The sequence below is a fragment of the Watersipora subatra genome, chromosome 11 (assembly GCF_963576615.1).
Source record: "Watersipora subatra chromosome 11, tzWatSuba1.1, whole genome shotgun sequence".
Classification (NCBI taxonomy): Eukaryota; Metazoa; Bryozoa; class Gymnolaemata; order Cheilostomatida; family Watersiporidae; genus Watersipora; species Watersipora subatra.
The window spans coordinates 21144836-21154199 of NC_088718.1; the positions used below are offsets into that span (position 1 = coordinate 21144836).

Below are 9364 nucleotides of genomic sequence, written 5' to 3' on the forward strand. Positions count from 1 at the left end.
ACAACTGCAATGGCAGAGGCCACGTTGCTCGTTACTGTGATAAGCCAAAGCCATCGGGAAACGACCAAGTTCAGGCAAACTAATGCTCGTACTGCCTGAACTTTGTGATGTGGGCAAACTTAGGATACAGGCATGTTGGCTCACCAGTGCATACTACATTCCTGTACGGATTCACCAACAAAGATTTGTCATGTTACTTGACAGTGGTTGTACAAAGTCCGTACTTCCGAAGAAATTGCTGGAGACATTGCTTAGCTCATGTTACTCGAAGTTGTTACCTGTGCGAGGTAGCGGGATATTGGCAAATGGGCAGCAGATTTTGCTTGAAGGCATGACGAATTTAAAATTTCGACTGGGACCGATACAACTGCAACATCAGTTTGTAGTATCTGATGTGGACAATCACATTCTGCTAGGGTTAGACTTCTTGGAGGATCAAGAATGTCAGATGGATTTCCGTCATTCGCAGCTACGTTGTAAGGGCACTGAAGTTGCCTGCTGCGCCGAGGACGGAGAACCCCTTTCGGTGAATGTGCAGGTCAAAAGGAACATAGTTGTTTCGCCAAATACTGAATGCTTATTGTTGGCGAGGCTTAGTCGAAAGTGGACGCCAGGGCCAGCTTGCATTAAAACTTTACACAAGGTTTTGGGCTTGAAGGTTGTCACATCGCTGTGTGAACCTACAGAGCAAGAGGTCAATATTCGTGTGATGAACACAAGCAATAAACTTATTCATCTACCTTCTGGAAGAAAGGTAGCCGTCTGTATGCCTGTGGAAAGACAAGAACAGTTTCAGAAGGACTGCAATAGAACTAAATGCTCCAAACACTTCAATGAACATTTACCCAGTTGGACGCAATCTCTGCCAGAAATGGAACCAAAGCAAGTCAACACACCGCTGATAAAGCATCAGAAAATGTTCAGCTCCAGCAAAGGTGATGTTGGTGGCCACCAAGTAGTAAAACATTAAGTCTCGGTTATGAAAGATAGACCGCTTATTAATCAGCTAGCATATCGGCTGGGGCCGATACAGAAAGCTGAGGTTGAAAAGCCAGTAGAGGAGTTAAAGCCGCACAATTTGTATAAAGGAGGTACAAGGCTCTATCTACAAAAGTGGAGAATCCAAGATGATATGAAAGATGAACCCACCACCTTTTCTGTCGGAACCAAAGCTTCATTGAAATCATTCTTCACGGAGAAAGGATGCAGTACTAAACTTAAACCAAGAGATGCTAATCTCTGCACCATCAGCAAGTATCTGACAAACCAGAAATTTAAAATGGAGTGCAAGGGGGGAAACCCTATTCAATATGAAAGTGATATTAGACTAAGCACCACCAGAATATGCAGAAAAAAACTGCCTAAGCCAACGGATCGCCCTCCTGATTCAGAGGTGATGGAGCAACCCGTCCCTCTGCTCCAGGATCACACAGAGATATCCAAGCTGGGGGATCACACTATTCCGCCAACCCAGCCTACTAATTTATGTCAGCACCTACCGGACTACCGCTTAGATGTCTGCCATAGAAGTAATGCCATTCTGGGACAGAATGAAGTTTTAGGGGAGGATAGTGTTGTAAACGTAAAAATAAAGCGAGATATTCTAAAGAACAAACTCTATGAAAGGAGTGGTGGCCATGAAAAAGACCGTGGAGGAATAACTCCGAAAAGTTGTCTTATTTGGATGCTATCGGTCCCATGTACGTCAGGCTCATCAAGGCGCTCTGGACACCCGGCGCAGAAAAACATGGTGAACTGATCAAAGGGAAAAGGTGACGTAGCCAATATATATATAGAGAAGAGACTTCTGGGATAGTGAATGACCTAGAAAAGATAACAGACGCCATTTATTAAGGCTTTTACGCAGTGAACAATCTTCTATAATTTATTTCTTACCGTTCACTCATTGGAAGACATTTTTTATGTTCATGGTTACATGTCAAAATATTCTAAGTTTCTGTTATAATTAATTGTTAGTGGTTTAAGATTACTTAAACAATATTGTTTCCGTTTTTGTTCTACGTTTTCTCGAGATAAGATTTTGTAATTAGCCCTTTTCGTTATCGAAATATGTCTTAATGTTTTTTTACACTTACTGTTCGCTACCCAGTATATGTAGAATTTCCTGGGCTTTTTGTTAGTGTTTAGATTGTTATGCTATAATGGCTCATTGTCTAGGGATAATTTTTTATTGTTCTGTATGTGAAAATTCTTAGAAACTCGGCAGTCAGCAAGACGATATGATTGGTCGGTTTGAACGATAACCGTCAATCTCTAGGCCAATCGCTTATGTAATATAAATACTGCCACTAATTTTTAGGCAGTTCAGCTTGGGTGTGACTTTTGAATTGGATGCATGATTAGTATTACTATAATAAAGTCGTTATTGTTAGAGAAATATCGTTTATAATCGGCACTAACAGCAAGCTCACAAAAAATGACTACAAATAAATAGGATAATTAAATAATTATCCTTACAAGAGTTGTGTTCTCTCCTGTTGGTTTCAACAGGTTACGGCGTTGGTTTCAGCGCACTCTGTTGGTTTCAGCAGAACGGAAGCGAGTTGGGTTCAGCTCCCTCCTGTTGGTTTCAGCAGGTTGTACAGTCAGCAGCGTTAGGTTCAGCGCACTCTGTTGGGTTCAGCAGAGCATAAATGAGTTGGTTTCAGCTCCCTCCTGTTGGATTCAGCAGGTTGTAGCGTTGGTTAAAGCGCAGAGATCTAGAGCTAGGGGTTGTCCCCACCCTACTCTTGCGAGTTTTCTTCAATACGCGACTGTTGGCATGTAATGCTTATCTATCAACATCTGCTGTTAGCCCTGTCACTATCTCGGTCTATGCATTTATCATGCCTTCCAATGGTCAAGTATAATTGCAGTGGCTCAAAACCTGGTCAGTTTCTGGGTCGTTTTGTAGAGGTGGAGCTTAATCCGGAAATGCAAATGTTTTGTCGGCACTAAGCGACGAGGTTTTAAGCAAGTGCCAATGTTTAGTCGGTTAGAAATTGAGTCTGTAATCTTATTATTTTTTTGTAACAAAATAAAGCATAAACATCGTTTTAGACAAATCTTTAATTAAAAATATGAGATCTTTCATCAAACTAGCATAACGTATTCACATAGTTGTTTATCGTAGTTTTGTCGTGTTAAGACGAAATAGTAACATGCTCACGAAACGGAAAAAAATCTTCTCAAAAATACATCATTAATTATTCTGTATTCGTTTATACAGTGTGTACGAAAAATGTCTTACATACGTTGTAATATGATTGCACTTACATGTATGTAACGTGGTATTATATAAGTTATTGAATATTTGTGATTATGTTCTAACCAAATAAAATGCACATTGAAACAATTGTCTACTTTGCTACCATTCTGAGAGCTAAAGAAGATTCTATTTCATTTTAGTGTAACTATTTATGTTAGCGTATCGTAAGACAAAGATTGTGAAAAGGCAACAGAAGACATTAGTCTATCTTATCTTTACTACAAACACCGACTTCTCCAACAACTAACTTTGTTTAGATTTTGAACATGACCGCACTCTGTAGGTATTCATTTGTCAATTTGCTTATATATTTATTATTTATGTACAGCATTGTGTGACCAAAAAAATTTTCTTGATTTGTTGAGCAAAAAATATTTTCTTTTTGTTGGCATGATGATGTATTTTCTTGCTCCAATATAAATAATGCATGTGGCAATTGTTGTGCATCATTGTTAGCAGCTTTCCCGTTACCTCCACAAGCACAATGTAGCCAATTCTGGAAAATCAGAGGGCAGCACACACAAAACCTTCAGCATGATGTATGTCTATTGGCATTGCTGATGTTGTACAACATACATTGTTTGAAAAGTCGATGCGCAATGACAAAATGTCTGGTGATGGACCACTGGAACAATGATGGGAAGTAGGTTGTTTTAGTTATCGGACGAATCTATCATGATAAATCGTAAAGTTTAATAATTTTACTTTATTTGATATAAAAAGAAAATGTTGCACATAACTTAATTACTACCACATCAGCACCAAAGCCATAAAAGGCCTTTAACAAGCACAAATGAGAACAGAATAACAGAGTAGAAAAGGGCTACATATACTACATGTAGATATGTGAAAATAAGTGAATATAAGTATGGTTTATGTAAAAAAAAATCAGTGTTGAAAATCCTGAATGTTTTATGTATGTAGGTATGTTTTAATTTGATCAATATATTCACTCAAAATTGAGCACAGTACAAGCTGAAACAGTTCGAGATTTTGCATATAAAAGTATTCCTATCTAGAACAAGTTTGTTCTCTATAGCTGCAGATGAATTGGCAATGAGGTAGAGGGCACGCCAGATGCCATCTGGCGTGACTTCCCTTCATTGCCAGTTCACCAACAGCTATGGGGAACAACCTTGCTCTATGCCTATCTAGATATTGCTTGTATTAGAAAGCCTCAGGAAGCATTTTTGCTCTGCCATTTCTTACTCCCTGCAAACTCCTCTTGGAGATCCTTGATCTAAAACAAAAACAATCATAGCATGTGTATTTACATCTCCTTGAACTTGTAATGTACTGTGAATGCAGTATTCAAGTGGCATTATTTGCGACAATTTTTGACTTTGACAAGAATACTATTTGTTAATTTAATGAAGTAGATTGGAAAGTTACATTGGACATTGTGATTAGCTGGAAGGTAATTTGGCGATCTCAAAGAACCGGACAAATCTGCTTTTGCTAGTTCCTGACTTTATTACTGTTTTTACAGTAGTTTTATTTCACAATTATTTCCTGACTTCATATATCTTCTCCAATCCTACATTGCTCAACTGACTTAGCCCATAGAGTTGACTTGTACAAGACAACAGCGAAATTAGTCCAAGTACTCAGTCTATGAATCGGATGGTGTTGTGGCACCTTGTTATCAATCTCTCAAAGAGTTGATAACAACTCCAGAGATGCTCCCAAATCCTGATTAGAGATTTGCACATTACATCAAATCACCAATCATGAGATTGGCATTAAAGCACCATGAAAATGGATTACCCAGTTTGTAAATTAAATCAAATTAAAACCATCAATTACATAGTGGATGATGGTTTTAATTTCATTTTATTTGAAAGCTGAGCAGTCACCCTTCTAAGTGATTTGATTTGGAGCAAAACGCATGCCAGCGATTTGATATGCTTTACAAATCTGGAATTATAAATGACTTGGGAGCATCGCTGCACAACTTTCTCCAATTCAGACACTGAGCACTTACACTAAAGTGACACAAAAGCATCATGCAACAGGGTTCTAATTTTAAAACTGAGTTACTAAATATTACCACTCACCGGACTGTTAGGTATGAAAGTAACATCAGGTGTCTGAGTTACATCTATAATGCTGTCGTTTGTGGCGTTTCGTAGATGCTCCCCACATCTATGGAAGCTCACATAGCCTCTGCTCTTACTCCTACCCATCCTGAGCAAGCACTGCGTTTCCTCCTTATCTTGAGCTATAAATCAGAATGCTCGAGGCATTGAACGTTTGGCTGGGTGTGAACAGGCAACTTAACAAATATCGCAGTTGGCAGCAAATAATTTGTTTCTGAAACCTAATCCTGCCTACACAAGGGGTTCTTCTGCATTATCCTACTATAACTTCACGTTTTTCTAGCTACTAATCTAGGGCTATAAATGGCTTGAAGATTCGCCTACCAATGAAATTCCACATTTAACCATAATTAATATTGCACGATTTGCCTAAAATTTTATTGCTGGTTATGTGAGTGAGTACCTCCGTGTTACTATCAGATGTATTGTCTTGAGGATGCGGTCTCTTTGTTGGATTCTGTGACTAAAAATATAAACAATACGTAAATTATGTATATCGACACCATGTGACAACATATATGAATTTATGCACATGTATAGCATATTTATATTTGTGGGCACAATCTAACTAAATTTAAATTGGCAAAAGAGTCCAAACAAAGGCCTTGTTGCCAGAGCTACAAAATAAGCTTTCATTCTATCTTGCTTTTAATGATTGTTTTTGCAAATTTTAGGTGTGAAATATTCAATGTAAAATAAAATATTACGTCCAAGTTTAACCAAAGGTGTGAACTGCGATATAATACTATCTGGCGCATGTGTGAGGCCTCACGATGAGAAATTCTCAAGAAAAATGAGACAGATTGCCGTAAACTTCACTGGCTATTGGGTCAAGGATATGGTATCTGAGCATTCCAATCAAGTCTGTGTTTCTTTGCAATTCTACCAAATTTCTATGAGAGTGTAGATGAATAAAAGAAGAGAAAATGTTTTTGAACTTTGATGTACTGTGAGACCGAAAGCAAAGTATCGAATACAGCTTAGACATGTCGCAACCCTCACAGTAGTGTAGACTTAGATTTACTGCATTCTCTGATTTTGGCTTACAAGAATATAAATGTGCACGCATGCTTTTGTTACAAGATAGCTATTTCAGAAATAAAACAATTTAAAATCCATAAAAGTAATAAATATTATTCATCATCTCTATGTAAAATCCATACTATACTATCTGTGCATTTGCAAAGACATGGAAGGATAGCCCTGTCTAAATATATTGGACATACAATGACCGAGTTTTGCTGTCCAAAAATATCCCTTATAATAGGCTGAGTAAAATATTCTTGGTGTACCGGTAACTTACCCTCCGCTGTTCTTTGTACTTTTCCTTCTGGGTTTGCTGTCTTTCAGGGCCGTACATGCAGCCATACTCTTTTTCTTCGCCATACATACATCAATAGCTTTGACTGTCATGGATGACGTTCTTACCTCTCCAAATATCTTCACCTTGCTAAATTAGAGCAGATAAAATTTTAAAATTAAGAAACATGGTACAGATTTTTTAGATTCATTAGCTGAAGACGTCGTAGGTTTTTAGCCTTACTTGATTGCTAACACTCAATTGGGAACTAACTGCTGCATGTATATGATGCTTGATACATTTATTGCTTGCTTGATTGTAGTTATTAATATATACAATGATTTTTAATGTCATCTCAATTGCATGCCAATGCTTGTACACTGAAGTCCATGTATATCTTCTAATCAAGGCTGCACTATAAGCTTGATCGTAATCCACTGCATGTCTGTATATACCCGAATATCCACTTCGTCAAATTAAGCTTAAAAGTTGAGTGTCTATAGAGAGTAATCCTTTATTGCTGAGACTTAGATGGTGTGTATCCAGTGTGAGTTGCTAGTGAACTGATGAAAATTGTGTCAACTCTGCTTCAAGTAGGGCCTGTGACGTCATAGATCACATGGTACAAAAATAAACCAAAAAGGGCTCCATCAAACTGCAGCATAAAAACATATAAGCTACTATTGACATGTACTTCTATTGCACAACAACCAAGCATAGGCCTACATTTTACAATCAAGGTTACACTTCAACATCAATATTACACTAAAATATCCGAGGTATAAAATGTTCATTTTTAACGCAAGATCACAAATTAGGCAGTGAAGAAAAAGTGCTTTAAGGATATGAGATTACCTTCAAAAAGTCTTTCATGCTTGTTGAATATGCCGTCCTCATGGTTTGTGTAAAACTTGTTGCCATATTCGATTTCATGGGCTTTGATAGCTTGCTCAGACTCGTCTAACAATGAGGCAAGAAGGAGCGGCATAATGCTTAAATGCACTGCAATTAAAAATATATATTTGGTAGGCCCTCAGGCTCCTCGTAGAAGTTGACTGTCGTCAGCGATCATGTCATTCAGCTATCGAGGCTTCGATAACCTACCGACATGATTGCCGACTACAGGCACGGGAGGCCTGTAGGTAGGTCTATATAGAAGATGAAATGATGAATACAAAAAGTCAGTTATGAATACATGATGACCCACTGAGGTCTTGAAGCAATATGAATATGCAGTGCATTTCAATTAATTTTTTAAGACAAATTGCAAGCAGAAAGCGACTCTGACTACTGAGGACTACTGATCACAGGCAGGCTGTCTAGTCCAAAAATATAACTGCCCTGCATTGCAGAAGACTACAAAAACTTGCTTTACCTTGCCTCCTCTCCTACACTTTTTGTGAACCAAACAGATGAGATACAGCCTAGGCCTGGCGGTGCTACTGACAGCGCACCATTGTAGTAACAAGTTCAAATAAAATTTGAGATACACAATTAAATGGTTGTTCCTTAGGTAGCTACATACTGTCGTTGCTTCAAAATGTCCTACAGTTGAGACTTGGTAGTAATATAAAGTTAGTTGTTAAAAAAGTGTGTGCTTGCAGCAAATACAGTAAAGATAAAAAACTGATGTCTTCTGTTGCCTTCATTTTTACAATCAATGCCTAACGAGATGCTAATACTAATATTTACAGTGAATTAAAATAGAATCATTTTAGGCTCTCAGAATGGTAACAAAGTGGACAACCGTTTTAATATGCATTTTCTTTGTTCAGAACATAATCGTAACTTTTCAATATTTTATGTAATACCGCTTTACAAAAGTGTATTCATATTAAAAAAATATATAACTATTTTTCAAATATAAACGAATACAGAATAACTAATGGTGTATTTTTGAGAAGATTTTTTCCGTTTTGTGAGCGTGTTACCATTTATTCTTAACAAGAAAAAACTACGATAAACAGCTATGTAAATACTCTATGTTATTTTGCTAAAAGAACTCATATTTGTAATTAAAAATTTGCTTGGAAAAGATGCTTACGTGATATTTTGTTAAACGAATAGATAACTACTCGATTTATCAACAACTAAACGTTTGCAGTGGTTCGACTAACTTTAAAGCTTTTGTATTTCCGGATTAAGCTCCGCCCCTACAAAACGACCCAGAAACTGACCAGGTTTTGAGCCACTGCAATTATACCTGACCCCTTCCAATAAATAATTGTTTTGATAGACTTTAACGCATAGCGTAATATCCTTACACTCATGCAAACAATCGTCCATACATGTAGTTATTTTCACCGTAAACATAAGTAATCGTGGCAGCTTATAGGCTATTAGCCAATAACGTACGAATATCAATGATATATCGATATACGCACCGGCACCTTACGCCTAGAATAGCTTAATGCTAGGGTCATGACCAATGGATTGGTCGCTGAAGCGCGCATTTCGTTTGCAATTGTTGTTTACAACCGAAAAGTACCACCATAGTACAGGAAAAAGCAGGTAATCTGCGACTATGTCTTTATTTCCATCACATTGACTGTAGAGTAACCATGTTTCTACAAAGCTCAAATAAAAAACACTTAGCCTACATAACTGATTTATGCAACTCTTGCTTAAAAACCCATGGGTGGATATGGAGAATTTACGTTATGTATAACTAAAAACTAACACAAATCCACACACGAC

General features: G+C 37.5%; 1 long non-coding RNA gene across 2 annotated transcripts; it reads right to left on the reverse strand.

Moving 5' to 3' along the window:
• Positions 1-3954: 3954 nt before the first annotated feature.
• On the reverse strand, positions 3955-8785 carry LOC137408227 (uncharacterized). 2 transcript variants are annotated; one of them, XR_010980054.1, is made up of 6 exons: positions 8712-8785; positions 7523-7669; positions 6671-6817; positions 5771-5830; positions 5326-5489; positions 3955-4508 (listed from the first exon to the last, which is right to left on the reverse strand). It is a non-coding gene; the product is annotated as an uncharacterized lncRNA (long non-coding RNA). The 2 variants fall into 2 exon arrangements; XR_010980055.1 differs by having other exon boundaries at positions 7523-7627; positions 8712-8751.
• Positions 8786-9364: the final 579 nt, after the last annotated feature.